The following is a 19225-nucleotide window of genomic DNA, read 5'->3' as shown; positions in this document are numbered from 1 at the left end:
GGATGGAGCACGACATATTAATTCAGGCAGTCTGTTCCAGGCATATGGTGCTGGAAGAAAGAAGGGATGGAGTCTGGAGTTGGCAGTGGAAGAGAAGAGTACAGATAAGAGGGGCTTGCCTGATGAATGGCGATCACGAGGAGGAGCATAGGGGGAGATAAGTGAAGAAAGATATTGGGGGGCTTCGGAGTGAATGCACTTGTAAGTCAGCAAGAGGAGTTTAACCTGTATTTGGACGGGGAGCCAATGAAGTGACTTGGGGAGAGGGGTAATGTGAGAATAGCAGTTCTCAGAGAATATGAATCATAGAGCAGAATTTTGAACGGATTGAAGAGGTGAGAGATGGGTGTGCGGGAGGTCTGAGAAAAGTACGTTGCAGTAGTCTAAGCATGAAGTGATGAGAGCGTGGAAAAGGGTTTTGGTAGTGTGTTCAGAGAGAAGAGGATGGATTTTGGCAATATTATAGAGGAGGAAGCGACAGGATTTGGTAGTTTGTTGGATCTGAGCAGAGAAGGAGAGAGAGGAGTCAAAGATCACCCCAAGGTTGTGAGCTGATGAGACACGGAGGAGGATAGTGTTATCCACAGAAATAGAGAACGGCGAGAGGGGGAGGTGAGTTTAGGTCAGGCGTGTCCAATGTCGGTCCTCGAGGGCCGCAATCCAGTCGGGTTTTTAGGATTTCCCCAATGAATATGTATGAGATCTATTAGCATACAATGAGAGCAGTGCATGCAAATAGATCTCATGCATATTCATTGGGGAAATTCTGAAAACCCGACTGGATTGCGGCCCTCGAGGACCGACATTGGACACCCCTGGTTTAGGTGGAAAGATAAGGAGTTCAGTTTTAGCCATATTCAGTTTAAGATGGTGGTGATACATTCAAGCGGCAATGTCGAACAGGCAGACTGAAATTTGGGCCTGAACTCCTGTAGAGATATCTGGTGTGGAGAGGTAGATCTGGGAGTCATCAGCATAGAGGTGATATTGAAAACCATGAGAGGAGATCAGTGTACCAAGAGAGTGGGTATATATGGAAAAGAGGAGAGGGCCTAGGACAGAGACTTGAGGTACACCGATAAGACAGCGGGATGGCAGTGGAGGATGATCCACCGTAACATACACTGGACTCTCTTGGATCCTCCTCAGACCACCAATGACCACTTAAGATAGCTACTATGGGGGCGGGGAAGGGGTGTCTGGGGGGGTACCTTAAGTCAGGGGGCTTTAAGTTGGTGGGGACGCAGAGTTGCAGGCCAGGAGCATCAAGCCATGGCTTTACGGCTCAATGCTTCCAGGTGGTAAAATAATTTCAGCAAAAAAGCTGGAGTTAATTTATTGTGCTTTGGAGGCCCTAATGCAACTTGCGGTGTAACACTGCAAGTCACTTTATGGTATTTACATAGCACTCACTAACCCATGGTGATTTAAATATTATCATGGTATGTTTAGAAAATGCAGCATTAGGGCTCCTAATTGAAGAATCAACCCCCCCCACCCCCCCCCCCCCCCCCCCGCTTAGTAAAGGACCCCAAAGATACCTGAACAATTATTTTGAATAGTGATACCAATATTTTTTGGTTCAAAACAATTATCCAAGTATATATAAAAGTAGAGCATATATTTCAAATTCTACAGTCTCAGCTGATTAAGAAGTGCATGCTCGTCACAATATTTTGCCACATATGTGCTACTTCTTAAATTGATTCAATACTACCAAAAGCCACTCTTCAATTTGCTTCTGTTTAACTCAATTTAACATGATACATTGTTTGACAGATTACATTATATTGCCAATTAACATGTATTGCTACTGTACTAGTGTTTCTTCAAGCTGTGTAAGCCTAGAGCATCTCTACTGGTTCTTTCTGCAAGTGTTATGGCAGCAGTATGATTTGTATTGTACTACATAGTTCCAAATCAAACCATTATAAGAAAGAACGTTTTTGCTTGCACTTAAGTATGTAGGATTTTCTAAGAATAAAAACATATTCAGAAGAAGGCCAGATATATGAATTATGCATTTCATATCACCTTACTCTCACTCCAATGTACAGCTACAGCAGACTTTGCATTGCAAAAAGATATCACATTGAGTCAGATATTGAACTATTTTTTCCATAACTGATTCTTACTCACCTTAAATAAAGAATTTTGTTCCGTTTATTTCATAGGGAGAGCTTCTTATTAAGGCTATACATTTGCATGAGTCTCTTTGAAAGGGTTTAATGCAAACAAGCCTAGGATAATTGAAGGAAAAAAAACCATTCTCTGACTGTTCTCGGAAGGGCTTAACAAAGAAGAGGCTGGCAGGAAAGAATTACTTTCCTGTATTGATTTTCTTTGAGAAATCAAAGACGCATAAATCAAACACAGTGGGCCAAATTCTCTTTTGTGAAACTCTGTGAAAACCTGCAGAACCGCAGCCAATTCACATGTCAGAAACTGTTTCAAATTATGCAGCTGTAGAGTCCTGATAGGACCTGCATGTTATTACTGTTAGAAAACAGCTAATGTTAAAGAATATTTAGAGGCATATTTAGATTTTCTTTCTTTTTAATAGGTTGGAATGTTGCATGCATAAGGTTTGTTTTGTTATATTTTTCAACCAGCAATTATGAGCTTCTAGTTACTCAGAGCCAGGGCTAGAATCTTAATACAATCAACCTTCATTTACAACTAGTTTCAAGTATCAAGTTTATTTATATATGTCGCTCTAAAGAAGTCTTTCAGGGTGGTTTACATAAATCATACAAAATGTATATGTGTAGATCAAAAAAGACAGTGAAATACATTCTTAGAACAGAAAAAGAACAGTATTGCTGTAAGGCTGAAATGCCAACTGCTTCCCCCCTCCCCCCTCCCCACCCATGAGGCCCTCCAAGTCAGTCTCTATGATGCAGAGATGGAGAACTTAATGAGCATATGTATCTGGGTAATGTTTTTGGTCCAGATTTAAATTTCTCAAAGGATTTTCCAACTGGAGGAGGGGATATTCCATAGTGAAGGGCCTACAACACTGAAAATTTTGATCCTGACAAAATCATAGTGAATTTGTCTCAATGACAGGACTACAAAGACAATTTAGTTGGGAAAATCTAAGAGTCTTTGATGGGGAGTAGAGATAGACTCGCTGGTCAGAAGAGGCTTCTCAACACTGTGGAAATTGAAAACCATCAGAAAGTACTTCGATACTATCTCACTCCACTTACTGGTACAATCCTCTATTCTAAGCTCACTCAACTACTGTAACATCATTTATCTGGGGTCTTTCAAAAAAATCACTCAAAAACTCCGAGTCATCCAAAACTCAGCAATCCGATTGATTTTTGGGTTAAAAAAATGGGAACACCTAACTCCCTATTACCAAAAGCTCCACTGGCTGTCCCTCGAAGCGAGAGTGGTGTTCAAATTTGCCTAGGGCAGCAAACACAAGGAGAAAGTCCAACCTAATCTGCAGAAAAAAAACCCAACCAGGAGAAACAAACAAAACTGCAGACTGTGTACAAGATGCAGGCAAAAATTTATTGTACCAAAATTAAAATGCAAATAAATAAATAAAACCCTTTTACCAATCAAGGGACCCGATACGGTCCGTGTTTCAGACAAACCTTCGTCAGGGGTCCATGGTAAAAAAGGTTGGAACATATCATAAAAAATGAAGATAAACAACAAAGTGCCTGTATGTAGTGTTCGCCGAGGATCGCCTCTGTTTCAAATCCATTCTAGGTTCGACCCCCCTTATACTTGGTTCCCCATTTCAACTTAGAATGTCCATCCACACCCACATGCAGATTTCACCTATTTAACCACCCAACACTAAAGGCCTGCCGCTACAAAAGATAACTGAACAGAACACTTGCCTTCCATGCAGGTCAACTGAACGATTGGCTGGGTAACATTATCATGCACTCCTCATCCTATCTAAGTTTCAGAAAACTTGTAAAAACAAACTTCTTTAACCAATTTGTAACCAAGTCTTCTCAAGCCTTGCCTCTCCAACCCTAACCGAATTGTTCCCAAAATTTCTTATGCCTCATCTCTGTACCATGCTCTCCTGTATTTTGATGATCTTACATTGTACCTGTATTCGCTGTTTGTCCAGCTCTTCTTTATAAACCGCCTCGAACTACCAGGGCTTTGATGGTAGAATAAAATTAGTAGTAGTAGGTAGGAATGGTACAAGAGATCTCTGGAGTAATATTTATGCACTAGTGACAAAAATTTACAATGATATGAATTATGAGCATCAGTATTCTTCTTGCAAAAGGGGGATCACATGATCATATTTTCTTTATCCTGTTAAATAACTGTACAGTGATGTTTTGAACAATTTATAGGCATCTGATATATTGTATAAAATAGTAAATCTTATATCATGTAGAAAACTATTACAATAGTCTAGGCTGGTCAGAGGGAAGGCTTCCAGGTCAGTGGACTGCATGCAGGAGTCGCCAATCACACTTCACGAAGACCAGCGAACCACGCGCAGAAACCACTGATCAAGGCTTTGCCAAGAGTTGTGCGGATCAGAGGAGGGAGCTGGCCAGATGAGGTAAACGTGGGAGGCATGAATTTGGGACGCAGAATGGAGGAAGATGATGAGGTGCATGTTGGGACATGGAAGGGAGGAGGAGGGTCACGTTGGGAGAGGAAGGGAGGAAGAGGGACTGCGTTGGCATAGGAAGGGAGAAGCAGGGTCGCTTTGGGACACAGAAGGAAGGTAGGGGGCACAAACTTCGGACAAAGGATAGAAGAAAGGAGTGAGGAAGCATGAACATGGGACACAGAATGGAGTGAGGGAGGGAAGCATGAACTTGGGACATAGGATGGAAGAATGGATGAAGTGAGGGAAAGAGATGCTGAGGTGGGGAGGGAATAGAAATGGAGAATTGTTGGGCATGAGTGTCTGAGTGAAAGCGAAAGAGGCATGGGGAAATGAAGAAAGCAGTGAATTGTTGAACATAGGGAGGGAGAAAGAAATATTGGACATGGTGGTGGGAGAAGCTTAAGGTACAGATGCATGGGGACGAGAGAGATGAGAGGGACAGCATTCAGGCCAGTGGCAGGAGATAGGCAGAGCTGTGCCTAGCGAACCCGGAGCACGAGGCAGCTGAGGCAGGAAAGGGAGAAAGAGGATCGGAGGAAGTAGAGGGAGAGAGGCAGCGGACGGAGAGTGGTGCAGGGAGACCAGAGTCGCGGGGCAGAGGCGAGAGTTAGCTCCGCCCATCCCCTGACGTCACCAGACCGAACTCTCCATATAAGGAGAGCAGCCAACGGCGAGGGGCTCAGCTGGGGACAGCATTCGGGCCAGTGGCAGGAGATAGGCAGAGCTGTGCCTAGCGAACCCGGAGCACAAGGCAGCTGAGGCAGGAAAGGGAGAAAGAGGATCAGAGGAAGTAGAGGGAGAGAGGCAGCGGACGGAGAGCGGTGCAAGGAGACCAGAGTCGCGGGGCAGAGGCGAGAGTTAGCTCCGCACACCCCCTAACGTCACCGGACCGAACTCTCCATATAAGGAGAGCAGCCAACGGCGAGGGGCTCAGCTGGGGACAGCATTCGGGCCAGTGGCAGGAGATAGGCAGAGCTGTGCCTAGCGAACCCGGAGCACAAGGCAGCTGAGGCAGGAAAGGGAGAAAAAGGATCGGAGGAAGTAGAGGGAGAGAGGCAGCAGACGGAGAGCGGTGCAGGGAGACCAGAGTCACGGGGCAGAGGCGAGAGTTAGCTCCGCCCACCCCCTGACGTCACCGAACTGAACTCTCCATATAAGGACAGCAGCCAACGGCGCGCGGCGAAGGCGTGCGGCAAAGGCGCTCGCTTTAGCGAGAGCGCCTTTGCGAAGGAGCCTTGCGAGGGAGCCAGAAACGCCAAGTAATCACTTTCTTTTCTCTCTCTCTTACCCACAGCAGGAGCACACCAGCACTCTACGAGAGCAATGGAGGACCCAGGATCCCAGAGGTACTTTCCGGTATACTGCACAGAGTGCAATATGTACGACTACCTCCCCTTGGGAAGGCGGGAGTACATATGCAGTCGGTGTCAGGAACTGGAAAGCCTGAGGATGGAGGTCGACAGATTGAGGGTCAGGGTCCAGGAACTGGAGGGACTGGAGGGACTGCGCACCACAGAGGAGACGAGCTGGTCAACCCAGAACACAGATGGAGCAGGCCCCATTGTGGACCAGGTGAGAGACCTCGAGAGATTCATCGAGGAGGCCTATAGGAAGGTGGAGGAACGGGACCAGCAGCTGCACAGACGGATGTCGGCAGATGAGACCCAGGATCCACAAGGCGACACCGGGGAAGGACCTAGCGGAGGAACCATGCAAGAGGAGGAGACCGTGACTCACCGAGACCCCGAGGGAGAGACACCGCACTACACCGAGGACACGGACCTGAGACAGAGGAGGTTGCTGAGGAAAGGGAAGTCTGCTATTGTGGTGGGAGACTCGATCTTGAGAGAGGTAGATAGTCACGTAGCTGGAGGAAGGGAGGACCGGCTAGTGACTTGTCTCCCAGGGGCCAAGACACGAGACATCACTGATAGGATCGAGAGGATCCTGGACGGAGCAGAGACAGAGGAGACTGCGGTGATAATCCACGTCGGAACGAATGATGTGAGCCGGAAGAACTTCAGCATGGCCACACTGACTGACCAGTTCAGGGTCCTGGGACGAAAGCTGAAGCGGAGTACCCGGAGGATAGCATTCTCAGAGATCCTGCCTGTACCGAGAGCAGATGCAAAGAGGCAGGCAGACCTCCAGGCTGTGAATGCATGGTTGAGGAGATGGTGTCAGGAGGAGGACTTCCACTTTGTGAGGAACTGGACGTCCTTCTGGGGAAAGAGCAAGCTCTACCGGCGGGATGGCCTGCACCTGAGCACAGCGGGAACTAGACTACTGGCAGCCAATGTGAAGAAGGAGATCGAGAGGGCTTTAAACTGAGGAGAGGGGGAAAGCCGACAGCTGATCTGATGTTGACGCTTCGGACAACAGTATCCAGAACAGATGCTGAACGGGCTGACTGCAAGGAGGAAGTAGAGGGACCGGTGGATCTTATGATCAGACAGCGAGGGAAACATCAGGTAAAGGGAGCTTGCTGGGAGGAGACTAAGGGGCATGGAGACACAGGGGGACTGGGCGGCACGAGGGCAAAAGCTGAGGGCAATATAGGGGTGCCACAAGGCGAGGGAGATCAAACAGAGGCTCAGGGGATGATAGCCCAGTAGGGGGCCGGTAGGGCTAGAAAACCCAGAGGAAAAGCGGGGAAGTGGGGTGGCGGGAATGTGGGGAAGCCGAAAGCTACGAGGGTAAAGGCTGAGGGCAAAGCAGAAGCACAGGGAACAGGAGAACTGCCCGAAATTCAAGGGGAGGCGGCCCAGGTAAATGCGGAGGTGGAGGAAAAACGACGGGACCTGCGGTGCTTATACGCAAATGCAAGAAGCCTCATGGCCAAGATGGGTGAACTAGAAGTCATGGCCAAGGGGGAGGACCTGGATGTAATTGGAATTACAGAAACCTGGTGGACAGAGGAGAATCAATAGGATGAGGCACTGCCGGGGTACAAGCTCTACAGGAGGGACAGGACCCACAAGAAGGGGGGAGGCATAGCACTATATATAAAGGACTCTATCTACTCGGTCAGGATGGATATGGCAACGAAGGCAGAGGGGCTGGAATCGCTATGGGTCAAATTGCCGGGAAACAAGGGTGCAGGCATAAAACTGGGGCTGTACTATCGCCCACCTGGTATGCCAGAAGGAGTCGGAGACGACTTGGAAGCTGAACTGAGACAGGAATGCAGGACTGGAAGTGTAACAGTGATGGGGGACTTCAACTACCTGGGGATAGACTGGAGTACGAGTCACTTCAACTGCACTAGGGAAACAGGATTTGTAGAAGCTGTGAGGGACTGCTTCATGGAGCAACTGGTCACGGAACCAACACGAGGGGGTGCTACTCTTGACCTCATCCTAAACGGATTGGGGGGGCCTGCAAGAGGGGTAGAAGTGGGAGGACCACTAGGCAACAGTGACCACAGCGCGATCAGATTCACATTAGAAAGGGGGACACCCATAGTAAGGAGGACCGCTACAACCGCGCTCAACTTCAGGAAAGGGAACTATGTTGCTATGAGGGAAATGGTGGGGAGGAAGCTCAGAAACATCTTTAGGATGGAGACTATAGGAAGCGCCTGGACCCTATTCAGGGACACCCTGCAGGAAGCACAAAGAATGTACGTCCCCAGTTTCAGGAAAGGCTGCAATAACAAGCGGTCAAAGGACCCGGTTTGGATGTCAGCTGAAGTAAAGAGGGCAATAAATGACAAAAAAGTATCCTTCCGGAGATGGAAAAAGGACCCAATGGAGGAAAATCACCAGACATACAGGAAATGCCAAAAGGAATGCCACCGAGAGGTTAGAAAAGCAAAAGGGGAATACGAAGAGGGGCTGGCCAGGGAGGCGAAAAACTTCAAGGCATTCTTCAGTTACGTAAAGGGGAAGCGACCAGCGAGAGAGGAGGTGGGGCCGTTGGACGATGGGGACAGGAAGGGAGTGATTAAGGAGGATAAAGAGGTAGCTGAGAGGTTGAATGCGTTCTTCTCGTCGGTTTTCACGAGAGAAGACACATCTAATATACCGGACTCAGAGGAGCTCACGAGTGGGGAACAGGCCGAAAAATTGGAGCACATAGAGGTAAGTAAGGAGGATGTCCTCAAACAGATAGACAGGTTAAAATGCGGCAAATCACTGGGCCCGGACGGGATCCACCCAAGGGTTCTGAAGGAACTAAGACAAGAAATAGCGGGCACAATCCAGCATGTTTGCAACCTATCCTTGAAAACTGGAGAGGTACCAGAGGACTGGAAATTGGCGAATGTCACACCTATCTTCAAGAAGGGATCGAGGGGTGACCCCAGAAACTACAGGCCGATGAGCCTGACTTCAATTATAGAGAAGATGGTGGAAGCTATGATCAAGGACGGCATTTGTGAGCACATCGAGAGAAATGGCCTACTGAGAACAAGCCAGCACGGATTCTGTAAGGGAAGGTCGTGCTTAACGAACCTTCTGTACTTCTTTGAGGGAATAAGCAGTCGGGTGGACAATGGGGAACCCATAGACATCATTTACCTCGATTTTCAAAAGGCTTTCGACAAGGTGCCACATGAAAGGCTGCTTAGGAAGCTGTGGAACCACGGGGTGGGAGGGGATGTGCACAGATGGATCAAGCACTGGTTGTCAGGTAGACTGCAGAGGGTTGGAGTAAAGGGCCAATATTCTGACTGGCGGGGAGTCACAAGCGGTGTGCCACAGGGATCGGTGCTGGGGCCGTTACTCTTCAACATATTTATCAATGACCTGGAAAAGGAGGCAAAGTGCGAGGTTATAAAATTTGCAGATGATACCAAACTGTGCGGCAGAGTTAGGTCCAGGGAGGAGTGTGAGGACCTGCAAAGGGACCTGGAGAAGCTGGAGGACTGGGCAAACAAATGGCAAATGCGATTTAACGTGGAAAAATGCAAGGTCATGCATATAGGGAAAAAGAACCCGTTGTTCAACTACAAATTGGGGGGGGGGCATTGTTGGGAGACAGCAGACTTGAGAGAGACTTGGGTGTGCTGGTGGATGCATCACTGAAGCCATCTGCACAATGCGCAGCAGCCTCGAAAAAAGCCAACAGGATGCTGGGCATCATAAAGAGGGGCATCACAACCAGGACGCGGGAAGTCATCATTCCATTGTATCGAGCGATGGTGCGTCCACATCTGGAATACTGCGTTCAGTATTGGTCGCCATACCTCAAGAAGGACATGGCGGTACTTGAGAGAGTCCAAAGGAGAGCAACGAAACTGGTAAGAGGGCTGGAACACTGCCCATACGCCGAGAGGTTGGATAGGCTGGGGCTCTTCTCTCTGGAAAAAAGGAGGCTCAGGGGAGATATGATAGAGACCTTCAAGATCATGAGGGGCATAGAGAGGGTGGATAGGGACAGGTTCTTCAGACTGAAGGGGACAACAGGTACGAGGGGGCATTCGGAGAAACTGAAGGGAGATAGGTTCAAAACAAATGCAAGGAAGTTTTTTTTCACCCAAAGGGTCGTGGACACTTGGAATGCGCTACCGGAGGAAGTGGTCAGGCAGAGTACGGTACAGGGATTCAAACAGGGATTGGACGGATTCCTGAGGGATAAAGGGATCGTGGGATACTGAGAGAAGTATCCAGGAAATAAGTATAGAAACCCGACCAGGTTGTGCATGTGCAAGACCGGAGGGTTAGGACTTCGATGGGAAGATAGGACTTCAATGGGAAACCAAGGTGGCAAGGGGGCCCCTTCTGGTGATTCAGACAGGTCGTGACCTGTTTGGGCCGCCGCGGGAGCGGACTGCTGGGCATGATGGACCTATGGTCTGACCCGGCGGAGGCACTGCTTATGTTCTTATTTTCTTATGTTCTTAAAAATATTGAATGTGGTGGAGAGGGAACAGTGGGACTGATGAAGAACAAAATAAGTGTAAACCTCCTACCTTTTCTTTCTATATAAACTACAGTACTTTATTTTGAGGATTGTTTCTTTAATGTTTAATGTTCTTTAATGTTTTTATAGGATCCAAGTTATGTACAAATTCAACTTAAGAATGATTTAAAAAACAGAACTTGTTCTTAACCCGGGGACTGCCTGTACTGAAACCCAGTGTTTCAACTGACCACATTCAGGGTTTCTAGCCTCAGATAAGTTAAAGTCCCCCTTCTTGTGTGGTGGTCACCCCTACACACTAGGACAATGATCCCCTATCCACAAATACCCTCAATCACCCCCCTCCCCCTTTTACAGGTGTCAGCAAATTCACATTCCACAGGTATCCCTTAGGACAGATACACTGTTGGATTTCTGTACACTCTGTGTTGCATTGGCTAATAAAAATTATTTAAAAAAAAAACAAAAAACAACCCAATGCACATTATCGCTAATTTAAATACACCGATCTGAAGTGTGTCTTGCTAGGATGAATGTGGCCTAGTACAGTACATGTGTGCGCACAGTGTTATCAGACTAGTAGATTCTCTGTAAATGTTGCAACCGTCTTGCGTTGGGTACCATAATCCGTGGTGTCTGCGTCTCTATTGGCCACTTAAGTCAGCTCATCGACTCAGGAATTCTGGAGCACCTTTTTAAAAAAAAAATTATTTTATAAATTTCTTTACCATTTTTAACCAAAAACAGTTTACAAAACTGATACATACATAAAATCTTAACACAAATTAACAACTTTTCAATACATATCAAGATAGATACACACAGAAGAATTCAATTTTTTCTAGAAATCAGCAGACAGAATAGTCAATTGCTTAAAGGAAGGCATTAACAAACAATTGTGTTTTTAATAACTTTCTAAATACCCCCCTACCTACTATGCTGACGATAAGTAAATCAATAAAGGAAAATCCTGATCTAAAAACAAACAGGGGACTTGGCAGACAGAGGGAAGGCTAGCTAAATGCAAAAAAAAATTAAGGGGGGGTGTTCCTAATTTGCTCATCCAACAACAGTATCTACTATGTCCCTCTCAGTTGGCTGTTCCCACCCTTCCTGCACTGACTACAACCACTGGCTAACTAGCACTAACCCCAGAGGCAGACTCTAAAACAGGCTTTAACAGAATTCTTTGAGTGGGGTGTACGGGTGTTTCCTTATTTGCACCTGAAGGTTAGGCCTCTCTGACATCATCAAGCCTGAACCATTGTATGCAAGAAATCATTCCAGCCTAAACCTAGCAAGAAGAGAAAGAAGAATATATCTTTGCTGTTTCTGCCTGATGTATTCTGGGTATGTACCAGAACTGTATTATAGTCAAGGACATCCAGCTATGCCTACATGCTCAGCCTGTGTGAATCTTGGGGAGGAATTGCTCCCGTGCTTCTTATCTAACGAAGGCGCCTCTGTTTCACGGCCTGTTCGAGACTCTATACATAAAGGCTATTCATCTAAGTTATGTTTCTGGATTGGTCCGGAGAGGTCATCTGACGAGATCCAAGTGAAATGTGCTAATTATTAATTGAACTTGCATCTTATCATAGGTTTCTCTGTGTATCTTTTATAATAATTAAGACCTGAAAAGTTACCTCTTGTGACTCTCTGCCTGAGAGAGAGAGAGAACCGGACTTTTATACCTCTGGATTCCATCACATAAAGGAAACCTTTGCTGCCAACCTAATTTACAGCTGTTCCAGTGATTAACGGACTCTTTCCTGTACCAAAAGAATTCTTATCTTCAGTGCTGAGTAGAGGACGTCTTCCCTTTCACCTGATTTTGTGCTACGGCCTAATGAAATGGTGAGAATACGGAATTCTATTATCTTATCAGCTGGGGTTAGATAAATGAATCCTATTGTGGTTCAGGATAAGGAGAAGTGAAGCACCTGTGGTGATAAGCTATATTTTAGTTGCTGCTGCTGCTAATCAGAAATTATTATTATAAGGAATTATTTAGAGTGTAAGAATTAGTTTTACTCATTTATCTAGCAAGTGTGGTGTGATAATTTTGTACTGAGTTTCATATATATATTCAGATATTTTGTGAACAATAATTAGTTATTGCTGCTGGCTTATGAACTATATTTTTCTATTTTCATAATAAAAGTATTTCTCATTAGCCTGGGACTCTGTGTTGTGTAAGTAGGCAAAGCTAGCTGAACCTGGATGAGGTATTGTGGTCTTCCCTAGAAAACTAACAAGCACATATTTGTTTATGTAACTGATTAGTATACCATAAATCTTTCTACAGGGAGAAGGCTTAAGCAAAATCCTCAGGGGGCACACTCAAAGCAAAGTTCTCAGAGGAGCGGGGTGCTGCTGCTTGAGGCTCACCTGAGCTTCTTCTCCTTTATCCTCAGGGGTCTCACACCCAGCTCTCCTCCTTCCAGCTGGGCTCTCTCTCTCCTGTGGTGCAGTGTCTCAGCGGCTGGGCTCTCTATCTCTTCTGCAGCCCCCTCCTCTCTCTCTCTCTCTCTCCAACAAGTCCTCTCACTTCAGCCCCTCTGCCCCTTCAGTTTCTCCAAAGGCTCACCTCTCCCTTTTTTTTTTTTTTTTTTTTTGCCTGCAGCTTCTCTTCATTCCTGTCGGTGGCTCTTCTTCTGTTTCCAGCTTGACTGCTTCTCTACCACTTGCCTGGGCTGGTCCTTTCTGTTTCACACTTCTTGCTGTTCTCTCAAGGCCTGCCTGCTCCCTCTCTGTTCAGCCGCATGGCCCTGCTTCCTGGTCCCTTCTTCTTTCCAATCTCCCTTGGGGTACTTTTCCTCCCTGGTGTCTGATTGGTGCAGGTTATTGTTGCTAGGCAGTGATTCTCCTTCTTTCTTCAATTTGCTCAAATTTCTCACCGGTCTGAGTGATTGGCTGTCTGCTGTCTCCTCTCCCATTGGCCCTCCTCTTCTGGTAGACCTGCCTTGTCGCCTGATTGACCAGCTTCTCCTTCAGCACTGCTTTTTTCTTCTACTGGGCCCCTGATTGACCCAGCACTCTCAGTCCTCCTCTGGGCTCGTGTGTTCCTTATTTACATTATTTTGCCATTGTAGCTGAAAAGAATGTTATCTTATTTCATTAAGTGCCAATTTGTAGAAATGAAATTCTATGTTTTGACATTGTTTCAGATCATTGATTGAGCCATATCCACATCATTCTCTTCTTGGTTGGGCTGAAAACCTTTCAGTACCCCTTTGTAATACTGGTATGTGTGTATAAACTTGTGTACCTGTCAATATTCTGGCTATTCTCTAAAATTATGCATAAATGCAATGGCACATAGTCTGAAGATGGGCATACAAATTGCCCACTGCTCTACTGGCACATCAATGTGGCTAGACTACTAAGAATGCTCGATCCCATACATCTTAATGGCTTATTTTTGTGTGCTTTTCCCTGGACTTTTTTTCCCCAAAAAAATTAGTCCATAAGATAGACACACTGAGCTCAAAAAACATTTAGCAATGGCCATTTTCAAAACAAAAAGTTGGGCATTTTTCTGATTTGTAAAAGGTCATTTTCTCTACTGGATTTTTGGATATTTTCCCTAAATATCCAAAATCAGATTTAGATATCATATTGAAAATGCTCCTGCCCATCATTGTTTAATTGTTCGCTCTCAGTGTTGGCAGCATGATTAGGGATTCAACCTTAGTAACTATTATGTGGTGTCCAAAAGGGATCAGGCAAGATGTTGCTTCCTATTCTTCCTTTATGGCAGATTTATTTGCTCTTAGTGGGGTGGAATGCTCTTAGGTGGATTTTGCAGAATTTTAAATTTAAGTACATAAGTGCATAAGCATCATCAATACTAGGACAGACCAAAAGTCCATCAAGTCTAGTATCCTGTTTACAACAGTGTCCAATCTAGGTCACAAGTATCTGGTAAGATCAGTAAAACAGTGGATTTTCCCGTCTACTTTAATAATGATTTTTATAGACTTTTCTTTTAGGAACTTGTTGAAAACTTTTTTTTTTAATCCTGCTATGCTAACTGCTTTTATCACACTCATTGGCAATGAATTGCACAGCTTAATTACATGCTGAGTGAAGATTATACAACAGAAGTTTTATCCCCCCCCTAATTCTCTAAACTTGCATGCACAATTTTTTTGCTTAACATAAAATAAAATAATTAGCTGCTAAATGGTGTTAACTACCAATTATTGACTACAATTGGTACTAACTGGTACTAAATAGCAGTCATGCATATAACTACTCTTAGGATTCAGAAAATTGCGCAAGCAAAATCCATGTACAACTGCAAGAAAGAGCTTAGGTAAGTCAGGGGCATGCCTACCACTTACTGTATGTGCATGGATTATAGAGTACTAGCAGTTACATGCCTATGTACAGTTAGGCTCCAGTACTTACACCAGCCTTTAAGCTAGCATAGGTACTCAACTATGCACTTATACAGTATATACTCGAATATAAACTGAGATTTTGGGGTCCATAAAATGGGCCAAAAATGGGAGTCTTGGCTTATATCCGGGTCATCGCCCACCCGCCCCCCATCCCCCCTTTCCCGGACTTTTTTCAGGCCTCCACTGGGCCTGCCATATGGCCTGTTGGGGTGGGTCGAGAAAGGAGGGATCCCTCCAGTCTCTTGTCCCAGCAGACTCTGACAATTTTTTTTAACCTTCCTCCTGCCTCCCCTTCATACCTTTTTGAATCCCTGGTGGTCCAGCAGTGTACCGGGCAGGAACAAGCTTTCTGCACTCCTGCCCCACACTGAGCCCCTCCCTGAATGGCTGCCTTGAGTTCTTGCGGCCCAGTGGTGTACCAGGCATGAACGAGCTTTCCTCGCTCCTGCCCGGCGCTGAGCCACTCACTGAATGGATTCCCCGAGTTCTCGTAATTCTGAGCGAGTTACAATCCAACATGTATAATTACAGTAATGTCACAAACTACAAAAAGATATAAAATCAAATCATTTCATAAAATATAACAAAACAATAATATTCTTCATAACTCAGTCATTTACCAAAACAAACATAAGCAACAATAAAAAAGATTAATTTAAATAATTCTTACTCAATCATTTATCAAAACATTTCTGGAAAGCAACGTTTTAACCAATTTCCTGAACTGAAGTAAACTGGGAACCAACTTTATCTGTTTAATAGATGGAACCTCAAGACTGATCTTATCTTCAGATTGTAAAGCGCAGTGAGGATGATATATCTGCAGAAGAGAGCTAAGTAGAGTTGGACATTTGTCCTTCAACAGCTTAAAGATTACACAAACCGTTTTAAACTCTATGCGATAAGCAATAGGCAACCAATGAAGATCACGCAAGACAGGTGTAACGTGGTCAAACTTGGATGCTCCCACAATCATGCGAGCTGCCGCATTTTGAGCCAACTGTAATGCTTGAATCATATACTTTGGCAGGCCCAAATAAAGAGAATTATACATAGAATCAAAGAGAATCAAACATAGGTGTCAACATTGCCCCAATAACCATTTGAAAATTCTCTACTGCCAGATAATCTCTTAACCTTTTTAGCAAACGAAGTCTAAAAAAGACCTTGGAAATTACCATCTTGACTTGCTGCTTAAAAGATAGCATCGAATCCAATATAACTCCAAGATATTTATACTGACTTGACCTAGAATCACTGTATTTCAGGTGTTATAATTGATTGTGACCCTGGTGTGCAAGTATTAGGTCTGTCCTATCTTTTAATGACATTCTTTTCTTTTTTTCTTTTTTTGTTGTTGGTTTTTTTGGTATTTTTGAAACAATTGTAAATTGCTTACATCTGGTAAAGCCAGGTGATATATCAAATTGTAATAAATGATAAATCTAATCTAATCTAGTATTTCTGAGTCAAGTATGCCTAAACAGGTTCAAGGCGACGTAGAATGTAAGGAATTGCAGATTGTATATAATGCATTATAGCAGTTTGAGGAGGGCCGAGTTATGGAGTAATGGGGAGGGAGAGTGGAGGTTCTAAGGATGCACTGGAATAATATGTGAATTTAATTTAGTGAAATTAAGTATAAATTAGTTGTCTGTGTTGTATATGCTTTCAAAGAAGAGCATTTTTAATTTTTTTCAGAATCTGTTGTAGAATGTTTCCATCCTGTTAGTCAGGAGGTTTTTCCAGGTCTTGGTGTCAAGGTAATAATGAGCAAGTCAAATGTGCATTTATATTTAACCTCTTTGGGAGATGGAAGGAGTAGTTAAAGTGATTCTAGTTTTCTAGTTGATGCTGACCCAGGAATTGATGAATAAGTTTATGTGCGGTTCAGCATTTTTTGCATATAGAATTTGGAACATTATACATGATAGTATGAAGGTGATACGAGTTTTGACAAGTAGCCAATGTAAGTACTTATAGTAAGATGAGACGGAGTCAAATTTTTTTAGTTTTGTATATAAAATGGAGAGATTTATTGCAATACAGCAGGGTTATTTCAGGAAATTTCAAGATGTGTGAGAGCCATTAACAAAGTATTGTACTGATTAGATGATATTTTTTCCCTTAAATTTACAAGTTCAATTGTGAGGGGGTAGGGTGGTAATTTAATTATTACAAATAAATTCATCCTAATTTCCTAACCCCACTCTTCTCCCCTCTCTCCCCCTCTTAGGATCCTCCCTTCAAAATGTGATTTAGACCTAACGCCTTTAACTGTATTCCTCTTCCTGAAAACGTCCAGCTATCGTTTTGATGTATCAGGCCCAACGTCTTTAATTGTATTCCTCTTCCTGGAAATGTCCAGTTATCTTTTTGTTGTAATCCGCTTAGAACTGCAAGGTACAGGCGGAATAGAAGTCATTAATGTAATGTAATGTAATGTAATGTATTTGTTTATATGATAGGAAAGGGTGGGAAGGGTGGGAGATAAGAGCATATCATTTGTACCATTGATGATTATTAAGTGATATATTTATTGTTAAAAAAATAAAAATACAAATTTTTAGTTTGAATATTAATCTGATCATTGTGTTTTGAATCATCTGTAATTTGTTCAGGAGAGTAGAGTTTAGGCCCGCATAGAGAGAGTTGCAGTAATCCAGCTGGGACATTATAAGCATTTGCGTTGGTATGGTAAAGTGGAGCTCTTGAAAGAAGGGTCTGATAAGTCTTAGTCTTCTTATATTGTAGAAGGTTTTCTTCCTTAAGTTGGATAGTTGAGATTCGAATGACAGAGTTGAGTCGAGTATTACTCCGAGGACCTTGGACATCTTGTTGATATCCAGTGATCCTGATGTTAGAGTTACAATAGACAGGACCATATATACAGTGTTATGAAACCTTAGAACTTTGGTTTTCTCCGCATTTAGTTTGAGTTTGTTGAATGCAACCCAGATCTATATTTTATCTATTCCATTTGATTTTAAGAATTGTATCATTAGAATCATGATTAATTGGAATGAGTAGAAGAATGTCATCTGCATATGAGAATATGCATTCATTGTTGTCAAATTTGATATGGCCTAGTGAGCCCATGAAAAGATTATAGAGGATCAGTGATAACGGTGATCTTTGTGATTTGCCACAGAATGCTTGCCAGTTTTTTGAAAATGGTTCATCTTTATAGACAAGATGTTGTCTGTTTTGTAGAAAGTCTTTGAACCAGTTCAGGATGGTTCCTACAATGCCTATTTCATTGAGTTTGGCTATTAATACCGTAGTTGGTGGTCGACCGAGTCAAAGGCGGCAGATATGTCAAATTGAAGGAGGATTGCCAATGATAATATTCTTAATTTGGTTCTCTATTCCTTTCCTAAAAATTTATAATATTCTATTTGCTTTTTTATCTGCTGCTGCACATTGAGCAAAGGATTTAAATGTGGAACCCTGCAATATGTACTACTAATAATCATTTCTATAGTACTATTAGACATATATAGCGATGTACATATTCTATGCAGGTACCTGTCCCTAGTGGACTCACAATATAAGTTTTGTACCTGGGGTAATGGAGGGTTTAGTGACTTGCTCAAGGTCACAAGGAGTTGTAGTGTGAATTGAGCATAAAATTCCAGCATCAAGGCCCACTGCACTCACCTTTAGGCTACTCCTCCCTCATGTAGCTATAGCTTTGGTTCCTCTTCCCTATGTGCATCTCGTTGCACTTGCTCACATTAAATATCATCTGCCATTTGGATGTCTAGTTTCCTAGTCTTATAAGGACCTCTTGCCATTTTTCACAATCCTCTTGTGATTTAATAACAGAAAAACTTTGTGTCATCAGCAGATTTGATCACCTCATTCATTAGTACTGTTTCAAGGTCATTTATAAATATGTTAAAAAGCATCAGTCCTAGCAGAAATCCATGTGAAACCCAACTATTTACACTTCTCCATTTAGAATACTGATCATTTAACTAGAGGCCAACCAAATATTGGTCTTAGCTTTCATGCCAAAAGCAATATGAAATCCATATTTGATCTTGTTTCACTTTCAGCTGAAAATGTCTATACATTTTCAGTTGAAACTGAAACTTACTCTCTATCCATAGTGCATGCTCCCCATCCCACTCCACCCCAAAAACAGAGAGTGGGGGTGAGTGGACAATTCTCAGACTGGAAAAGCGTCATGAGTGGAGTGCCACAGGTTCGGTGCTCAGGCCTGTGCTCTGCAACATATTTATAAATGACCTAGAAATTGGCATGACGAGTGAGGTGATTAAATTTGCGGACGATACAAAGTTATTCAGAGTAGTGAGGACACAGAAGGATTGCGAAG

This window comes from Geotrypetes seraphini, chromosome 5 (assembly GCF_902459505.1).
Source record: "Geotrypetes seraphini chromosome 5, aGeoSer1.1, whole genome shotgun sequence".
NCBI lineage: Eukaryota > Metazoa > Chordata > Amphibia > Gymnophiona > Dermophiidae > Geotrypetes > Geotrypetes seraphini.
This window is presented reverse-complemented; position numbering follows the sequence as displayed.